Raw genomic sequence first — 22075 nt, 5'->3', positions numbered from 1 at the left:
TCTGGGATGTCTATGGTTTCATTATGGGGAGTAAAAATTGTCTTGAGCAGCTAGCATGGCAGCCCACATGCAATGGAAATATCACAGACCTAGTAGCTACAGACAGGCCAGACCTTATCAAGAACAGGGATTAGCAATCATGATGTCATTATAGCAACTATCATTACAAAAGTTAATAAATCAGTCAAGAAGGCTAGCAGAGTGTTTCTGCTAGACAGAGCAGATTAGCAGTTATTAACATCTTATTTAGACAGTGAACTGGCATCACTAAGTACCAATAAGAGGGATGTGAAGGAATTATGGGTAAAGTTTAAGTAGACTGTAAATCATGGTTTGGAGAGCTATATACCTAGTAAGTGGATAAAGTATGGAAAAGACCCATCAAGGTTTAATAATGAAATTTGTAAGATGCTGAGGAAGCAGAGGCTGTTGCACTCTAGGTTCACACAAATGGCAACAAGCGAAAGAATGAAATTTTCACCCTGCAGCAGAGTATGCATTAATGTGAAACTTGGCAGATTAAAATGTTGTGCCAGACGGAGACTCGAACTCAGGACCTGAGTTTGAGTCTCAGTCTGCACACAGTTTTAATCTGCCAAGAAGTGAAGACAAGCAAAGGTTAGTAGAGATCTGTGCATCTGTGGAAAGATCTTTGCAAGATGCATACAATGACTAACACCATCACACCTTAGCAGAAGATCTGGCAGAGAACTAAAGAAAATTCTGGTCATATGTAAAATCACTAAGTGATTCTAAGGCTTCCAAGTCCATTATTGACCAGTGTGGTGTGGCAGTTGAAGATAGCAAAACAAAAAATGAAGTTTTAAATCTTGCATTTAAGAAGTCATTCATGCAGGAGAGCTGTACAAACATACCGTCATTTGACCATGGGACAGACTACTGTATGGACAATATAGTAGTAAGCATACCTGTGTAAAGAACCTACTTAAATATTTGAAAACAAATAAATCATCAGGTCTGGATGGAATACCAGTTCAATTTTACAAAGAGTACACTACAGCACTAAGAAGGGTAAAAGAACGGACCTACAAAATTACAGACCAATATACTTAAGTTCTGTTTGTTGCACAACCCTTGAACACATTCTCAGTTTGAATATAATAAACTTTCTTCAGGGTAAGCTGCTTATGTCCCTAAATCAGCATGGTTTTAGAAAGTATTGCTTGTGTAAAACACAGTTTGCCCTTTTCTCACATGATCTACTGAGAACTATTGAGGAAGGACAACAGGCAGATTCCCTCTTTCTAGATTTCCAGGAAGATTTTGACACAGTGCCCATTGCAGGCTGTTAACAAAGGTATGAGCACATGGAATAAGTTCACAGATGTGTGAGTGGCTTGAAGACTTCTTAAATAACAGAACCCAATATGTTATCCTCGACTGCAAGTGTTCATCAGGGGCAAGGATATCATCAGTAGTGTCTCTAGGAAATGTGATAGGACCACTATTGTTCTCTATATGCATAAATGATTTGGTGGACAGGGTGGGCAGGAGCCTATGGTTGCTTGTTGATGATGCCATGGTGTACGGAAAGGGGTCAAAGTTGAGTGACTGTAGGAAGATACAAGATGACTTAGACAAATGGCAGCTAGCCCTAAGTGAGGAAAAATGTAAGTTAATGCAGATGAGTGGGAGGAACTAATCTTAAATGTTCAGATACAGTATTACTAATGTCCAGCTTGACACAGTCAAGTCGTTCAGATATCTGGGTGCAACATTGCAAAGTGATTTGAAGTGGAACGAGAATGTGAAAACTGTGGTACAGAAGGCAAATGGTCAACTTCAATTTACTGGGAGAGTTTTAGAAAAGAGTGGTCCACCTGTAAAGGAGACCACATACAGGATTCTCGTGCAACCTATTCTTGAGTATTGCTCAAGTGTTAGGGATCCGTACCAGGTCGGATTGAAGGAAGAAATCGGAGCAGTTCGGAGAAGGGCTGCTAGATCTGTTACCAGTAGGTATGAACAAAATGTGAGTGTTACGGAGATGCTTTGGGAATGCAAATGGGAATCTCTGGAGGGAAGTCAGCACTCTTTTCAGGAAACACTATGAAGAAAATTTAGAGAACCGGCATTTGAAGCTGATTGCCGAACAGTTCTATTCCTGCCAACACACATCATGCGTAAGGGCCATGAAGATAAGATACAAGAAATTAGGGCTCATATGGAAGTGCACAGACAGTCGTTTTTTCCTCGCTGTATTTGCGAGTGGAACAGGATGGGAAATGACAAGTAGTGGTACAGGGTACCCTCCGCCATGCCCCTTACAGTGGCTTGCAGAGTATTTATGTAGATGTAGATATACTGCAAAGACTGGTACCTATCTTTTAATACAGAGAAATGCAAAGTTGTGCACCTTAAAAAAATGTAAAAGTGTTGTATTGTTTGACTGCAGAATTAATGACTCACAATTGCAGTCACATGAGACAAATATGTGACAGGAACAATGTGTAGAGATTTGTAGTGAAATGGCCCTTTAGACTCAGTTGTACGTAAAGTAAGTGGCAGGCTGTAATTCATTGCCGGGTACTGGGAAACTTTATTGTACTTACAAAAGAGATGTATATAGTGGATCTAGTATTAAAAGATTCCATGCTGAGTACTGATGTTCAATGTTGTCACTACATGTGCAGTTCAAGTGGCACATGCCCCTCTCCACTGACAGGGTGTATAAGTGGACAAGGAAAAAAAATCCCCGGATTTTTCCCGGATTTCCCGGTTAAAAATACACTTTCCCCCAGGTGAAAATATGTGTTTTCTGTGTTAAGTGACAGTATATTTTCCCGCATCAATCCTTTGAATGGTTATGGTTTTATACATGAGCGTAGAATTTCCCAGCACTTTAGAAAACGAAACTCGTGAGAAAAGACACATTTTGGAAACATCTTTGATGTGCAGCAACATGTCAGCTGCATATTTTCATATTACGAAAGTATACATTGGAATTCCACCACATGTTACTTTCCAAATCATTGAAAACAAGATTGCAATGCGGATTTGAAAACCAGTCATAGCTCATGCCATGTGACCTCACCAGCTGATGGCAGCGGATATTCAGAGCCTAGAACACGTGATGTAGTCAGCCAACAGCAACATCACTGTTAAGTAGCACGAACACACAAACAAGGAAAGTTAATAGTTTAAATTAATATACATGGTGTTGCTACAATAAAAGCAAAGCTTCCACATATAATATTGGTCTCTAAGGTTAATAAGCTGCAAGAGAAGCTAAGCTTTCACATATAATGTTGATCTTTTTTGTGCGTGTTACACTTAAGATATATGACACAAATGAGCCAGTAAAATTTTTCATAATGACATAAATGTCTGATCTTCTGGGTTCAAAATTCTTCTAAATGGCTGGTCATCAAAGAGTTGATTTTTAAATGAGAGTCAAATGCTCTGTGATTTAATAAATTCATGGTACATTCTTGCACATAGTTCAACTTACGTAAAAGAAATTTACTTTGAAAGTAACGCTTTTCAAACCACCATTCGCAATATTTTCCCACAACCTGTAAGAAATAGGTTCGTTTCAGCAGTTGCCAGAGTGCACAGTAATAGGCGACACCGCGCTCGTGCAACTACCATGACGTAGGAAACCTGTATGTATGTAAGTGTAAAATATTAACAGAACATACATTATGTCATAAAAGAACCAAGACATCAGAGGATACTCCAAGGGCATCGGAATTTCGTGAACCATACTAAAATGTGCACATTTAAAGTGCATACTTAAGTGCACATTCGTATGTCCAGATTCCGAATGAAGTAGATCTCGAGCTGATATTAAGCTTTTCAATGTGGGTTTCGGGATGTAAATTTTCTTGGAGCACCAGTACTGTATTATATCATGTTTGGTTCTTTATTATGGCAAAATGCCATATCTGCTAGAAGATTAAAACATACACTTGAAATGCAGCGAACAGCTGAAACTAGCCAGTACTGTGGAATTAAACATTTCGTTTCAAATACATTGACTGCCTCTGTGGAAAAAGTTTATAAAAGTCAAATTTCTTTAGAAAACAGACAAAAATAACTTCATTGTTCTGCAAGGCAATTAATGCTTGACTGTCAGAAACGTGGAAATAAATTAAATCTGAAACTAATGACACATTTTAGCCTTTCGTAATTACGTAAATGCATTTTAATTCACTTGATAGCTCCCGTCCACAGATATCCGTTTTGTTTTCATTTGACATGAGAGTAAACGAGGGGGAAACAGCAAAATGACTATACATAAACACGGGTCCCTTGGAGACTACACACTTCCTCACTGTAACTCAGACTGCTCTGTGCATCAGCCCAGGATCTACGATATTTGCGAACCGGGTCAATACTAAAAAAATCGAATTTTCAAAAATTTGTTCATCTTGTAGCACATATCATTCTGAAAAGTCTGAAACATAAAACATGTGTTTGAGGAAATGTTAAGACGTATTATTTGGTCGTACACTCTGTGGAATTGAAATGTGTGTATTTTGTAATGGAGTCATCAAACTATATTCAGGAGAGTGGAAATTGAAATGTCCTGTGGTGCCTCTCCTGCAGCCTGCCCCTCTTAAAAAAAACTCATTAATAGCAGATGGGATTATTTGTAATTGGGAGAACAAGAACTCTTCATAAAATTTGCACTATTTATTGCCTATGAGCTAATAACTTGCTGTTTTGTGTGATATAAAATTAAATATGGGATACATAAAACCAATAAAGACAAGAGATAAGCAAGACATTACACATTTCTTCAGTCCTTAGCTCCTAGCATTTTTTCTCTCTCATCTTGCTACAGCTTTACATGCATGCTTTCCTTTCTGCGAAACAATCTATTACCTCATCAAGGTTTGTCAAATGTTTAGCCACATGAATAATCAAAATGTTGTTATCTAATACTGAAAAAGCTGTTAACACAAGTAATATCCAAGACTGGTGTGGTTTCTCAATCTGATTGCTTGTTTTTTGTCACTGTCTGCTACATAAAACAAAATAGGCCTTTCTAATGTTGTAGCAATTTTGTAACACACACCAAATAAATAAGACTGTTTTCGCACAAACGGCCATTTTTGTAACACAACAGAATATAATTCATGAAGTATCAATATCAAATGCCTATTAGGCCTACTACAAGCAAAAAGCTTTATGTTAGAAAAAAGTGTCGTAATTCATTGATACGCATCAGTTTCTCAAGCATGAGATCCAAAAGTAGTATTACGAAATTTTTATATAAATTTGGAATCATCTTATTCTTCCATAATTTGTGTGATTTCCCCATTTCTTCTCCTTCCTTGTTCTAACAAACAATCTTGTCATCAATTCTGTAGCTATTCCTATCATTGTCAAAATTTATTCGCCGATTAACTTCATTAACCTTGCCAGAATCACAGGTTTAGTTATCAGGCGATTATTTTCCTGTTAGGTGCTATTACATTTTCGTACAACACATTTACTGCTTTACTTCCAAAATAGAACTTATGTGGCTGCTAGCTGGGGACTGTACAACTGGTCCTTACTAGTATAGTGATCTGGCCTAAAATTTTCTGTCAAATTTCATTTTCTTGCATACACTGTTATTCCTGTCAGTGGTTTATTTCCATTCCAGTAGTCTGAATCTATAGATTTCGCTAGTAATTGTAACATTGCTGATCATTCGCAAACCCAATCAACAACATAATCAGACAGCGATTGACATTCATCCGTTCAGCTTCACTCTGCTCAGCTCGTCTAGCCCCGCCCCCTTTTGTCTGCGGAAAGTTTATTTCTAGATGCGACGAGGATTCTCCTGACAGAGACATCACGCAATCAAAAATAAACTTATGATTCATTCAGAAATCAACTTAAAATGTGTTCAAAAAGTTAAAAACCAACAGGGAAGCGTTTCAAAATCATATGAATAAACGTCCGCTGGATGCCAGGCGCTTTGTGAAACAAGTTCTTTTCCTCTGGAATATGAATTTGGCGCATCCTTTTCCCAGTAGCATCTAGCTGCTTGCTGCGACTGCTTGCACAGCCAACAGCCACATTCCTGTAGCCAGAAGTGAGAGAATCTACAACTCAAACGCGACTCAACTGGGCATACGCATGAGCCCGCTCGTAAATCTAAAATGAATCTAATGTAAACAGTTGTGACTTCACGCTCATCGGAGGCAGTTTGTTGTTATGAAGCATTGCATAGTCTTCCTAAAGCCTTTGGCACATTTTGATGTTAGCAGACGCTTGCATGAGCACTGTGTGTCGTCGTTGTATATGGTGCATTTCCTATGCAAATTAAGTTATTTTCGTTTTTTTTCTCGTTTATGTTTTATTGTTGAAGTATTATTCTGCAGTAGCAGGATACAGTAATATCCTTTGTTAGAGTATCGGTTCTTACCCATCAAAATTACGAAAATTTAACTGAAAACTAAAACAATGAAAAATTCCTGGAATTCTAAAAAATACCCAGATTTTTCCCGGGTTTTTTCCGGATCTCCCGGTTTTCCTGGGGCGTATACACCCTGACTTACCAACCACTGCCTATATCTGAGCCGCCATAGTCCCAGACAGCATTTAAATAAAATCTGCATGCCATTGTCATTACCTACCTTAAAGCTCTCCTCTTACACTACTGGCCATTAAAATTGCTACACCAAGTAGAAATGCAGATGATAAACAGGTATTCATTGTAAAAATATATTATACTAAAACTGACATGTGATTACATTTTCATGCAGTTTGGGTGCATAGATCCTGAGAAATCAGTAACCAGAACAACCACCTCTGACTGTAATAACAGCCTTGATACACCTGGGCATTGAGTCAAACAGAGCTTGAATGGTGTGTACAGGTACAGCTGCCCATGCAGCTTCACCATGATACCACAGGTCACAAGAGTAGTGACTGGTGTATCATGATGAGCCAGTTGCTTGGCCACCATTGACCACATGTTTTCAATTGGTGAGAGATCTGCAGAATGTGCTGGACAGGGCAGCAGCCGAACATTTTCTGTATCCAGAAAGGCCCATACAGGACCTGCAACATGCGATTGTGCTTTATCCTGGTGAAATGTAGGGTTTCACAGGGATCGAATGAAGGACAGAGACACGGGTCATAACACATCTGAAATGTAATGTCTAATGTTCAAAGTGTCGTCAATGGGAACAAGAGGTGACTGAGACGTGTAACCAATGGCACCCCATACCATCACGCTGGGTGATACTCCAGTATGGCGATGGCGAATACATGCTTCCAATGTGCATTCACTGTGATGTTGCCAAACATGGATGCGACCATCATGATACTGTAAACAGAACCTGGATTCATCCGTAAAAATGATGTTTTGCCATTAGTGCACCCAGGTTCATCATTGAGTACACCATTGCAGGCATTCCTGTCTGTGATGCAGCATCAAGGGTAACCGCAGCCATGGTCTCCAAGCTGATAATCCATTGTGTTGCAAATGTCATTGAACTGTTCATGCAGATGGTTGTTGTCTTACAAATGTCCCCATTTGTTGATTCAGGGATCGAGACATGGCTGCATGATCCGTTACAGCCATGTGGATAAGATGCCTGTCATCTCGACTGCTAGTGATATGAGGCCATTGGGATCCAGTACAGCATTTCGTATTACCCTCAAGAACCCACCGATTCCATATTCTGTTAACGGTCATTGGATCTTGAGCAACAAGAGCAGCAATGTTACGATACGATAAACCACAATCGCGATAGGCTACAATCCGACCTCTATCAAAGTCGGAATCGTGATGGTATGTGTTTCTCCTCCTTACATGAGGCATCACAACAACATTACACCAGGCAATGCCAGTCAACTGCTGTTTGTGTATGAGAAATCGGTTGGAAACTTTCCTCATGTCAGCACATTGTAGGTGTCACCGCCAGCGCCAACCTTGTGTGAATGCTCTGAAAAGCTAATCATTTGCATATCACAGCATCATCTTCCTGTTGGTTAAATTTTGTGCCTGTAGCACGTCATCTTCGTGGTGTAGCAGTTTTAATGGCCAATAGTGTAGATAACACCACACTCTGCCTATTGACTTCTGATTTGAACTACAATCTGTACTCTGCTCTTGCCAGGTATTGATGAGACAGGACATTCTTGGACGCTCACAACTGTGTAATATTAAATCCCCTAGCACAAGTTTCCCAGTACTTTGTAATTTCATGTTTACTGAGTTCAATAAATTCAGCTTGCTGTGATATAGCTTTGGCAAGATGAATTTTTGGGCTTGTGATGTGCTTATGGACCCAGAACTACAACACAGGTAGCAACAACAGTTTCAATATCATCAGCAACAGTTGCAACCTAGTATCAACAGCAACAGGAAGCCAAACATCACAAGCAGTTCCAATTACTGCCTGCAGCCACATCTCAGGTTGTAGTTTCACCAGCTTCTGCAGCCTCTGGCTAAAGCTCTGGAGAGGGAAATTTACCTGTCTCATCTTCAGCATTACTTTTCAGATTTTAAAGTAAATTTACCTGAGCAGAAATACTCATCATTTTTCTCCTGGATTTCTACCAATATTTTCTGCTTGTTATGTAAACTGAGGCTTTAGATGATCCCAGGATCTTGAATCCCACTGAAATTTGTGATTTATTGTCAGCTTATACCACTAAGTAGAAATGTGTAGTCATGTCCTGGCTTACAGGATGGCAGATTTAAAAGGTTTAAGCTGCCATTGTCAATCTGAGAGTGACAATCCTCCACACAGGCAACTGTACACAGATTCACTATCACAAGATGTCATAATTCACTTGTCCATAAATAATGAGGTCAGATCAGCAGCTCTAAAATTGTCTGATGAAAGTTTTAAAAGAAGTTGCTTTGTCTCAGGGGTATAAGGTATTCATGACAGTGAAATGAAACTTGTAAGATAGTTCACAAAGTACATCATAACAGTCTACAAATCATATTTTCATTCATTTCTTATCTCTGAAAAATCAAAACAAGCAGCAGGCTGTCCTGCATCAGGATCATACAGCAAGTAATTCCACTGCTTATATAAACAAACAGTTTACCACCAAGACAATAGACAATGAACTCATTATCTGTATCCAGCATCAAATTCTTTTTAGGGTCCGGACCTCGACTGGAAATTGTCTTTCTCGACTGACTTTTTCACGCTCTTTCTTAGCAAAATAATCCCTTTAACAGAAGACAGTGTTGCTTATGTCAAAGAAGAGGATATTTGCATAGTGTAAGCCAGGGTGTGGCTATAAAAACATTAACAGCTCTAATTCCCTAGATTGAAGTTACTTCAAACCCAGTGGCAGGAGTGTCACAGAAGCTGGTGATTCAATGCTTGATAGAAGCCTGTAACTTTTCTTCAATATCTTTGGTGAAATGAAACATATCCATGCAAACTAGGATGTCCAAGCCTCCCACCTCTGCAACATGAGAAATACTTTTGGTCTGGATGCTTTTATCACATTTGAGCTCTTGGTCTAGGATAATATTAGCTTGATATCTCAAGCCATTTCTTTTCAAGGTACAGACATCTTTTGCAGAGGATTCAACAGGTTTTATGTAGGACACATTTGTTACAAATGCAAATGCAACTGCTCCCATCTGCTTCACTGTTTCTTCTGAGTCTGTTCGGTCCCACGCCTGTTAAGGAGGCAATAAAGGATGAACTAGAGAGGAAGCTGCAGGAGTTATTTTTATCAAACCAGTAACGGGTAGTTCATGAAGTATGTCACTGGAAGTCATTCGCAAAAGTAGTTGAAAACTCTATCTCTTGGTGGTTTTAAGGCCACAGAGAATTTGTAGTCTTTTGTGGGTTCCTCACTACTTTTGTGGCAAGAGGATTTGTTTACCACACTAACAGACAGTCAATGCATTTCTCACATAGACTTGTTGGATAAATACCTGTAGTTGACACTCAGTAGAGAGTCAGAGCAATTATTATCAGTTAATCACACATTAGAATCTTGTTTAGAAAACAGGGTGTATACGTGGACAAGGAAAAAAATTCCCGGATTTCCCGGTTAAAAATCCACTTTCTCCCGGGTGAAAATACACTTTTCCTCTGTTAAGTGACAGTATACTCTTCCTCGGCACAGTAAAACTCATCAATCCTTTGAATTTTATGGTTTTATATACCGACTTAGAACTTCCCGGCACTTTAGAAAACAAAACTCAGGGGCGAAAAATACGTTTTGAAAGACCTTTGATGTGCAGCAACATGTACACTGCACATTTTCATATTATGAAAGTATAAATCTGAATTCCAACAAACACCGCATGTCGCTTTCTGAAGCATTGAAATCGAGATTGCCTGTCACAACTCATGTCACGTGATCTCGCTAGCTGACGACAGCGTAAGACAGGTGATGCAGTCAGTCAATAGCAAGATCACTCTTAAGTAGCGTGAACACACAAATAAGGAAAGTTAATGGTTTACATTGATATACATAGCATTCACATAAGAAGATTAATAAGCCGGAAGAGAAGCTAAGCTTCCACACATAATGTTGATCTATTTTGCACATGTTACACTTTAAGATACATCACACAAATGTGCCAGTAAATTTTTAATAACGATGTAAATGTCTGATCTTCCGGGCTTGAAATTCTTCTAGATGGTTGTCCTCATAAAGTTGATTTTTAAATGAGAGTCAAATGCTTTTGTGATTTAAGAAATTCATCGTACATTTTCGCACATACACTCCTGGAAATTGAAATAAGAACACCGTGAATTCATTGTCCCAGGAAGGGGAAACTTTATTGACATATTCCTGGGGTCAGATACATCACATGATCACACTGACAGAACCACAGGCACATAGACACAGGCAACAGAGCATGCACAATGTCGGCACTAGTACAGTGTATATCCACCTTTCGCAGCAATGCAGGCTGCTATTCTCCCATGGAGACGATCGTAGAGATGCTGGATGTAGTCCTGTGGAACAGCTTGCCATGCCATTTCCACCTGGCGCCTCAGTTGGACCAGCGTTCGTGCTGGACGTGCAGACTGCGTGAGACGACGCTTCATCCAGTCCCAAACATGCTCAATAGGGGACAGATCCGGAGATCTTGCTGGCCAGGGTAGTTGACTTACACCTTCTAGAGCACGTTGGGTGGCACGGGATACATGCGGACGTGCATTGTCCTGTTGGAACAGCAAGTTCCCTTGCCGGTCTAGGAATGGTAGAACGATGGGTTCGATGACGGTTTGGATGTACCGTGCACTATTCAGTGTCACCTCGACGATCACCAGTGGTGTACGGCCAGTGTAGGAGATCGCTCCCCACACCATGATGCCGGGTGTTGGCCCTGTGTGCCTCGGTCGTATGCAGTCCTGATTGTGGCGCTCACCTGCACGGCGCCAAACACGCATACGACCATCATTGGCACCAAGGCAGAAGCGACTCTCATCGCTGAAGACGACACGTCTCCATTCGTCCCTCCGTTCACGCCTGTCGCGACACCACTGGAGGCGGGCTGCATGATGTTGGGGCGTGAGCGGAAGACGGCCTAACGGTGTGCCCGACCGTAGCCCAGCTTCATGGAGACGGTTGCGAATGGTCCTCGCCGATACCCCAGGAGCAACAGTGTCCCTAATTTGCTGGGAAGTGGCGGTGCGGTCCCCTACGGCACTGCGTAGGATCCTACGGTCTTGGCGTGCATCCGTGCGTCGCTGCGGTCCGGTCCCAGGTCGACGGGCACGTGCACCTTCCGCCGACCACTGGCGACAACATCGATGTACTGTGGAGACCTCACGCCCTACGTGTTGAGCAATTCGGCGGTACATCCACCCGGCCTCCCGCATGCCCACTATACGCCCTCGCTCAAAGTCCGTCAACTGCACATAGGGTTCACGTCCACGCTGTCGTGGCATGCTACAAGTGTTAAAGACTGCGATGGAGCTCCGTATGCCACGGCAAACTGGCTGACACTGACGGCGGCGGTGCACAAATGCTGCGCAGCTAGCGCCATTCGACGGCCAACACCGCGGTTCCTGGTGTGTCCGCTGTGCCGTGCGTGTGATCATTGCTTGTACAGCCCTCTCGCAGTGTCCGGAGCAAGTATGGTGGGTCTGACACACCGGTGTCAATGTGTTCTTTTTTCCATTTCCAGGAGTGTAGTTCATCTTGCGTAAACCGAAATTTACTTTGAATGCAATGCTTTTCAAGCCGCCAATCGCAACATTTTCCTGCAACCTATTAGAAATAGGTTCGTTTCAGCAGTTGCCAGAGAGCACCGTGTAATGGATGTCAGCACGCTTGCGCAGCTACGATGACGTAGGTAACCCAATGTTCCTTCGTGTAAAACATTAAAAGATCTTACATTATGGCATAAAAGAAATAAGACATCAGAGGATACTTCAAGAGCATTGGAATTTCGTGAACCATACTAAAATGCATAATTCGGCTTAAAGTGCACATTTGTATGTCCAGATTCAAATGCAAATTTTCTTGGAGTACCAGTACTGTATTATCTCATGTTTGGTTCTTTATTGTGGCATAATGCCATACGTGCACTTGAAATGCAGTGGACAGTTGAAACTAGCCAACAGTGTGAAATAAACACTTTGTTTCAAATAAATTGAGTGCCTCAGCAGAAAAGATTTAATAAAAGCCAAATCTCTTTAACAAACCGACAAAAATAACTTCATTGTTCTGCAAGACGATTAATGTTTGACTGTCAGAAAGGTGGACATAAAATCTGAAACTAATAACATATTTTAGCCTTCTGTAATTATGTGAACGTATTTTAAATCATTTGCAAGCTCCCGGCCACAAACATCTGTTTTGTTTTCATTTAACGTGAGAGTAAGAAACAAGGAGGAACTAACAAAACCACTGAACGTAAACACAGGTCACGTGGAGACGACCCACAACTCAATCTGCTCTGTGCATCAGCCCCAGATCTATGATATTGCTGAAGTGGGACAATACTAGATAGTGGCACCCAGCCACACTTCTGTAACCAGAAGAAACTGCGCATGCCCAAGAGCCTGCCCGCAACTGCTCAAACGGATCTAACTAGTTGTCACGTCAAGCTCATCGGAGGCAATTTGTTGTTATGAACTTATGAAGCATTGCATAGTCTTTCTAAAGCCTTTGACACACTTTGCTGTTGGCAGACACTCATTTGAGCACTGTGTTTTGTTGTTGTATATGGCGCATTTCCCTTGCAACTCAAGTTTCATTTCCATTTCCTTTTTTTCTCTCATTCACGTTTTGTTACTGGAGAATTATTCTGCAGTAGCAGGATACAGTAATATCCTCTGTTAGAGTATCAGTTCTCACCAGCCAAAATTACAAAAAATTAACTGAAAACTACAACAATGAAAAATTTCCAGAACTCTAAACAATTCCCAGGGTTTTCCCGTTTTCTCCCGGATGAAAAAATTCCTGGGTTTTTCCTGGATCTCCCAGTTGTCCCAGGACATATACACCCTGAGAAAAGAATCATCTTCCCTTTTGTAGTGTTCTTTGAAGTCTGTACACATCTGAGCCTTGTTTCATTGTGTAGTTGTTTTAACTCTTTCATGACCCACCTTGCACTTGTTTTGCTGAATCTGAGTTTTTTTCTGCTAATGTTTTGAACTGCACCAACATTTACTGCAACTGTTTTTGCAATATGTTCAACTGTAACTTGTTGGTCTTCATGAATAATGTCATCAATGAGTATTTCAAGTGAAGGAGTTCCCTTCAATTGGTGGGGCAGGACACTATTCATCAGTCACTAAGATGGGACCATTTTTTATAACAATTTTCACTGTTCACAAAACTTTCACCATACTATAAAATCATTCAAGAAAATATTTTATACTTCATAAAGCAAAAAACTGATTACTGAATGTTGTTTAACTAATGTGGAAACATCAAGTTGGCAGGAAATCACTGAAATAATGCAATATTGAGCTTATATGTAAGAAAAACCAATTTGTATCTGTCTTATATTCACAGTTCATCCCAGTGATGCCCAACCCTAAGTCATAAAAGCACAAAATTCCTCCTACAAACTGTTTCATTTCTACATAAGTTGGTCTCTCTAATTATTGAATGCCCCTCATATATAGACCACCCCTAACTTTCAGTAAATTCACAGCAGTATAAAATTCCTTTTTTAAAAAAACCCACACTACCTAACAGTAGTACCAATGAGTAGAGAATGGTATAAACCCTTAGCCAAGTTTGTTGTTTAGTTAATTAAATCTACGAAATACTTAGATCACTGCTTACTATAAAGGAGATACACTGGCTTGCAGGCAGGCACAATGAAATAACTGTCACACATTTAGCTTCTGGCTAAAGTCTTCTTCAAGAAAGAAAACAGACACAATCACAGAAGCAGGCACACCTTATGCACACATAATCACTATCTCGGATAGCTCCAACGAAAATGTCATTCTGTTATCTATTTGAGAATGTTTGCCACCTATTTGTTTATATTTTTTGTTCATATCTGCTTCTTTTGTTCCATGTGAGAAAATATTTCATTCATATGTGCTGCCTACTGTGAAATTACTTGTATTAATTTTGTTGATTGTGTGCAATCATCTGCACCATTGTTCATAAAGTAATATTTTCCCTTCTAAGAGCCACTCCTAGCAGATATAAACATAAAAGTCACAAAATTGGTAATTTACACTAAATGATAATAAATTATTTTCTATTTTCTCATATCCTTTGTTAACAAATTAAATTCGCTCCATTAGTTTTCTTTCTAACTGAACAGTGTTTGACAAATTGACTTTGTAACTGGGTGTTCATGTAAGTACTCCACTCTTCCAACCAACAAAATTAACTGAGAAATAACTTCACATTATATTGTATCTTAAAAGACCCAAACTCACCACATTTTAATAAAATTGACACTGCTGAATATAGTTTGCAAGACACCAATAGCATCTACCTCCAGCTGTTGCCTCTGCATATTGTCTGCATTGCCAACTTGACTCTGGTCGCCATTGCTATTTATTGTCTAGATGCTTATAGTGTAGTTGCTGCTTTGACTGCTGACAATGGTGCCTGACCACTTTATATGGAAAAGTCTATTGTGGGTTGCAGGCCACCAATCTTCATTACATTTGACAGAGTGTCGCTATTGCATACTTTACTGCTTCTTCTACAAACTAATCTTCTGGCACATTCAGCTCACAGTCACAGATCTTGTAATGCATGCAGATCTTCTGTTATTTGGTTTCCACAAGCAATGTATGATTAAAATATTCTTGACAAATATGTATAATTGTGTTATTATATTTTAAATGTTCTTCACAACTGTTACGTGTTTGATAACTTTTAATGGTGTTTTTATCATCTTGTTTAGTTTCCTGACAAGAGCTTGTTGATTTATGTTATAAATAAAATTTCATTTGTATTTCTTCTTTACAAATAACACATATTTAAAATTATTTTCATTTCAGAAATACAGCACTTAGTAACTTCTTGAGGCAATAAGTAAACATTTAAATCACTTTTCCTTCTGAGCTTTAGGCCTAAATATTAAATACACATAAACTACAGCACATAATCATAGATTTCCAGTATATATGTTAAGTAAGCTCTTAAATCACTTCAGATGAGACCTTAAGTACAATATTAGATTGTACTTTCCACTAAAAGATATTGGTAAGTCTTTAGTTTTCTTACTGGGTGCACTTGTCTAAGGTTGCTTACTGTATCAAAGTTCTCAGACACACAGAGATGTTTTTTGTACTCAGTTGCCTTCCACAAATAATGAAATAATCTTCAGTCTTATCCTGTAATAGGATCAAAGTCTGGATGCAAAAGGGTAATAAATTCTTGCAGTAAACTTCTTCTTTGTAATTTTCATTTTCTATTGTATTCCTCAACTCAAACTTCTTGCTTTTGTATCTAACTCCAGATTATGATGTGACAGGGCTCATGAATATAAAAATGTTCTAAATTCTTGATACAATAACGTATTAAATTCCCACATCAAGATTCTTCATAGTTACTTTCATCTTATAATTTGAGTTTCAATTTGATACAAATTTGTATCTAACTCCGGGGCTGCCATGTGAGAAGGTTCTGTGTGACAAAATCATGAAAAATTGTTCTTGAATTATATTCCCTTGTAATATATTAATTAGTTTATTTTTCTACTCCAATGAATTTTCACTGAGCTGTACAACAGTTTTCATTCATTGGAGAAGCATTCACAAGTGCACTTTCATTGTGGATATGTAGTAAGACTCTAACAAAACTGACTCCTCCTCATTTTATCAGTACATCTTTTCTTTAATATACACTCTACATGGTTATTCTCACTGCTGCCATCTCCAAAGGGTCCCTTCAGTGACTATGCAGTGTTGGAAACTCCATGACATACTCCAAGACCTATACTTCAGCGTAGCATATGCTTTAGTACAGCTTCAATAAGCCACATGATTACTCATTTACATGTGACAACCAGGCTATAGAAGAGTTCACAACTCTGATGTAGAATGTAAATATCCCAAATTCAACTATGCAAAATTTTTGTACCCTCATAAACTGGTGATTGGCATCTTGTGAATTAAGTGCCGTCTGTAAAAAAACTATTCCATCTGGGGCACACTTGTACCAATGTAGTATAAACTCATTAGTAAAACTGTGGCTCAAAGAGTTAAATTTTACTGTTGAAACTGAAAAAACTGATATTCACTGGACGTGTCAGTGGGCATAAAATATCTTCTAAATGAATAAATTAAAGAAATGAATGGGTCTCATGCCTATCTAGCTGGAAGGCACCGTCACAGTTGATAATATCTTCTGACAAACATATTTGCACAATTAATGATTTTTCCTTTGTGGGGAACTACAGTCATGTAGAACTATTCAAAAGAATTTTTTGCCATCTCCCTGTAAATTACTATTCATTTATCTCACACAGTCTGACTACAGTACATGTTGTCATTGAAGTAACACATATATTTTAAGGTCAGGGGGAAAGAAATATTGCATGGTCATACTGCAACCATTCTATGTCCAGATACTACAGTTTTCTGCACTAGTTATAAGTCCAAAGAATCAGTTCTCCAAGAGGATGTCCTAAAGACTGCAGTGATTAATACTCTTAAGCCAATACCATTATCAAATTCTGTTCCAGTTTACTGTCAAACATGAGAATGGTAACATATTATCAAGCATGCCAACAGTTTCTTCTTCTAACTGGCTGAGGAACTTGCCCAATCTGTCCTAGGTTTCACAGTCACTGTGTCATGGGTAATCACTTTGACAGTTAGGGGCCACCTGTGGCCTACATAATGTGCATTGTTACTTGCAGGTAGCAAGAGCAATTTCATAGAACCACCAACTCAGCTTTTTGGGCCTTTTTTGCCATCTGCTACTACCTGACCTCAACTTCAGTTAAGGTCAGAAGGAAAATAACACTGGATGATCATACAGCCACCACTTCACTTCCAGATTCTACAGCTTCTCCACAGATACATATGGGAATTGCTAGAATACATTTTGCTAGCACCAAATCTACTGTCTGAGCACAAATGCTGAAACCATACAATGTGTTCACTTTTGCTCTGAATGCATCCACCAACAATTAGACTCAATTTAGATATTTTCACCACAGCCAAACACCACTGAACCTTACAGGAGACACAGCATCAATTTTGCAGGCTCATTCTTAAATGAAATGTGACTGCTAGCAGATGACACCATCTTCAAATTTCCTTTAGTGGTACTGTTGCATAGTACTCTTATGTAGGCTGTGATGTCAGTAATTTCTAATATTTTTTCTACTGAAGGGTTTTTGCAAGCAATAGTACCCAACAAAGGGTCATAATTCATAACCCTAGACTTTCAGTCATTTTGTGCCCAGAGCAACAATAAACATTTACTTACCATGCTATTCCTCGCATCATCCAATGAATGGAGAACAATAAACATGTGTGTATGACAGTTGCCTGTACATTCATGTTTCTCAGTATTTACAGGGCAAAACCAATGGACTTTTCTGCAATGTGGCTACATGGTTGGTGACCACAATCTTACCACTCCTACAAAGACCAGCACCTCAGATGACTATTTAGCACCACAGCAGGGTGTTCTACAGAAAAGCACCATTCTGAGCCTGAACCTTTGGTTAGCACTTAGACTGTCGTGAAGCAGTGGTCACTCAATGCTTGGTCACCACATGTTCATCACTGAGTCAGACAGAGGTTCTTTGAGATGACACAAAACAAGCCTGGTGTCAGGTACAACCATCACCTGCCATAACCACCACCACAGCCATGCCATTGTTGCCACTGCCATGTCCACCTTTTGAACGTCAGTGGCTGCTGGCACAACCACCACAGGTTCTATAGCCAACTATCCCAGCCTGCCATGACTCCTAGCTCTGACCAGCAGCAACCTCCACAGCCTCCATGTTGCCACTGCCAATGCACCAGCAGCACAGTCTCTCTTGGGGGCTTCTGGCAATCAACACCCCACCATCAGCACAGGTGCCTTCAAAGTTTGACAGCCTGATGGAGATTGCACTGCATCTGTCATTTGCAGTGCATTCTTGATACAAGACCAGGCAAAACTGGGTCACTACCATCCACCCCATGTGCTCAATTTGAGGGGGAGTGATACTTAATGGATCTAATGAGGATGATATTATGGAAATAATGATAGTCTGCTGAGCACAGTGACACTGCAAGTTCCATTAAAGACTATGAGCAGGTTGTTGCAGAACATTACATGCCCCATCTCTGAGCAGCTGCTAATCATTTACACACCCAAAACTCAATGCCATTGAATGACAAGTGTCAATAAACCAGCTTGTAAATCAGTTAAACTTGAATGAGGAGTCTTGCTTTTTCTACAACTGAGCCCAGACTTAGTACATTAGACTGTGATATGCCTAGACCAATGGAAGCTCACTGGACTGTCACTTTGAAGATGGGAAGTCCACATAAAAAACTCTTCAATGGGAGAGAGCAGAGGTAGTAAGTTACACCAGTGCCTGAAAATGGTAAAAATCTCTGAAAATGGTAAAAATCTCTGAAAATGAAAGACAGTACATTAAAAAGTGAATAATTATCCAAGAATGCTGTAACTTTGTTCTGTAAAATTTTCTCTCTTTTATTAGAAGAGAAATAAACAAGAAATCATTCCTTCCTCATTGGCCTTCATAGTATAATGTGGCAACTGTTGGTAATCTTCTCAAAACAGATGATGATCTGATATATCTCACTAGACAAATGAAACATTCATCAAGGTTCCCTTACATCCCTTCACTTCAGGTGGAAAAGTGCATTGGTATCTTGTCTACTATAACAGGGTATGGTAAAGGAGACATATGGATAAAATATTATGGTTATGTGTAATACTAAAAGAGAAAGTAGCAACAACTATAATTTTGAGTCCATTTATGGAACACACATACCTAAACATTGCAGAAATAGTTCCATCTTCCCATCTGTATGTAACTGGGTTAGTATGGCCATATAATTGTTCAATTGTTAATGACTTTGGGTTGATTATCCTTATTTCCACATCAACATTTTTGCCAGATTCATTAGAAATTTGAACAACTGTTTGTGCTAGAGCCTGCAGTAAGAAAATTACACAGAACAAATAAATAGATTTATGTACTATACATTATGTTTTCATTCTGCCCAGTCAAATTACCCATAATGAATAAATAGATTTATGTATCATACATTATATGTCTTCATTCTGTCCAATTGAATGTGTCAAAATTTGCTTTCAGATGTTTCATTCATATGCATGACACCAAATATGTCTTGATGCAGTTGTTGATAATAATAATTTTTATTATAAACATAGGCTTTCATTATTAAATACAACAACATGGGTATTCTTGAGGACATCTGTGTCACTTTTAGAAGGTTTGTGTAGGTTATAAACAGTTGTTAGTCAGTGTAGTTAACATGTCTGCTGTACTGTGCTTTTATGATAACTATATGTATGTTATAAGATGAATAAATCACTATTCATAACATAACAAAGTGGCTGTAATGTCATTGAATACAATGTTGCTCTAATATATTGTATTTATTTACCTCCCACAAAAAATTAAATGGTATAAAATTCATCATGATAAATTTCATTTAATTTCATCCATTTCATTTCATTTTATTATCTTCCTGTTTATCATTTACATGATGTAGGAATTCTCACAACAAAGTTATCATACTAGTACAAGTACTACAGACATAATAATGGAATATCACTTTCAAGGCATTTTTTAAAAGTATAAATTTAGACATATAAATTAAAATTTTTGGCAATAAATTTACACACAATCAAAGTACTCATCTACGTCATAGAAAGTTTTGCTTAAAAGGTAATTTTTAAGCTTAGTCTTAAATTTTACTTCATCTATTATTGCCTTCATGTACACTGGCAGAGCATTGTAGAGTTTTATTCCAAAATAACTTACATGCTTTTGGGTTTGTGTTGTCCTTACCCTTTCTACATACAAATTCTTACGAGTTCTGGTATTATAATTATGGCAGTCCTCATTTGTACGTAGATTTTTCATATGTGCTCTTGTACACAGAATGCTTTTAAAAATATACAGTGATGGTATTGTGAGTATTTGCAGTTCTTTGAAAAGGGGCCTACAATGAGTTCTTGGAGAGTTATGTGTTATGATTCGTATAGCTCTTTTCTGAAATTTGAAGATATCTGTTAAGCTTGATTTAGTTTTACCCCAGAACACTATGCCGTAAGACACAATGGACAGAAAGTAAGCAAAATACACTAGTCTAGTACAGTATGTGCTGCATACTCTAGATAATATTCTCAATGCAAAACATGCCAAATTGAGCCTGTGGGATAAGTACTTGAGATGGTCTTTCCAGCTTAAGTTTTGATCAATGTGCATGCCCAAAAACTTTGTGGATTGTACACTCACTACCTTCTTATTCATTAGTTTTAACTGGAGGTCCATATCTTGAGTTGCTTTGCCATACTGTATATAATTTGTTTTACTTAGATTAAGTGTTAACTCATTAGCAGTAAACCAATGTTGAATATATTTCAGGACTATATCAGTTGTGGTAGTTAATGATTTTTTATCATCAGTTACAATTATGCTAGTGTCATCTGCGAACAACATTATTTTGGTAGAAATATTAGGATTTTTTATGTCATTTATATAAAGCAAGAATAATAAGGGACCAAGAATACTGCCCTGTGGGACACCTATTTCCAATTTTTTGCATCTGAGACCCACTTGATTTTCTGATTTTTATGCTCTGCGATGATTTCTACCACCTGAGTTCTATCTCGAAGGTAAGATTCAAACCACTGCTTCACATCTCCCCTTACACCTATTGCCTCCATCTTGTTTAACAGAATTTTGTGATTTACTGTATCAAAAGCTTTAGACAAATCTAAGTTAATTCCCACTACACATTTTTTAGTGTCGAGACTCCTGACAATCTCTTTGGTATAGGCATTGATAGCTGATTCTGTGCTGTAGCCCGAGTGAAAGCCATGTTGATTGCAGTTTAGAAGTTTGTGAGCATCTAAGTAATTTATGAGTCTGGTTTTCATTAATTTCTCTAGAATTTTTGAAAATGATTGGAGAAGGGATATTGGTCTATAATTTTCTACCTTGTATGGATCTCCTTTTTTAAGCAGAGGTCTAACCTTAGAGATTTTCAACCTCTCAGGAAACACACCTTCGCTGAAAGACAAATTGGCCATATGTACCAGGGGCTTTATAATTTGTTGGGAAACTTTTTTTATTATTGACACAGGCACTTCATCCACACCTGCAGACATTTTTGATTTTAGACTCTTTATCACCTTTAATATTTCATTATCATTTGTGGGAGTTAACAACATACTACTGTCTACTTTTGGGGCTGTTAATTTCTCATGTTTAGTAAAGTTTTTACTTAATGACACTGGTACACTTAAAAAGTAATTATTAATGTAATTTGAGAGAGTTTCATCTTTTAATTCAATATTTTCACTATTTTTGAGTACTATTTCCTGATCCTTGAGGCCTTTACCTGTTTCCCTTTTCACAATTTCCCAAATAGTTTTTGATTTATTGCCTGATTTTCTTATTAATTTATCATTACTTACTTAGTAATTTTGCTTTTGTAATTACTTT

The sequence above is a fragment of the Schistocerca piceifrons genome, chromosome 4, assembly GCF_021461385.2.
Source record: "Schistocerca piceifrons isolate TAMUIC-IGC-003096 chromosome 4, iqSchPice1.1, whole genome shotgun sequence".
Classification (NCBI taxonomy): domain Eukaryota; kingdom Metazoa; phylum Arthropoda; class Insecta; order Orthoptera; family Acrididae; genus Schistocerca; species Schistocerca piceifrons.
Note: the sequence above shows the minus strand (reverse complement) of the source record.